We start from the raw sequence: 470 nt of genomic DNA, 5'->3' as shown, positions 1-470 counted from the left end.
AATATTGTAGGGAATTTAAGAGTTGAAGAGAATATATGTCGAATTTGAATTGTATTTACAGAAGAAGGAAATGAATCTTAAGGGAAGTTTACATAGTAGGATAAGAAGGATTGGTTGAGTATTATGTAGAATGTAGATAGATGTGTACTGGATAAATACGATGGTGATAACAGAGTAGTTATTGAATGGTGATAACTCTATAATTGTACAAAAGATTTTACAATTATCTGTTAAGTTGTTGTAGTCATTAATTGAAAGTTATGAACTTCTGCCACGAAATTCATTTTTTTAGCGTGTTTTATTTAAGAAGTTATAATACTGATTTTTTAAATTTTAATTTTTAATTTTTAATTAAGATTTAATATTTGAAGGGCAGTATGTATTAAGATTTAATATTAGAAGGACAATATGTACTTATAATATGAATTTTTTAATTCAACTAATTAACTCGTTTATATGTTCTAATTAGT

This window comes from Capsicum annuum, chromosome 5 (genome assembly GCF_002878395.1).
Source record: "Capsicum annuum cultivar UCD-10X-F1 chromosome 5, UCD10Xv1.1, whole genome shotgun sequence".
Taxonomy (NCBI): domain Eukaryota; kingdom Viridiplantae; phylum Streptophyta; class Magnoliopsida; order Solanales; family Solanaceae; genus Capsicum; species Capsicum annuum.
The sequence above is the reverse complement of the archived record's forward strand: the minus strand, read 5'-3'. Positions refer to the sequence as shown.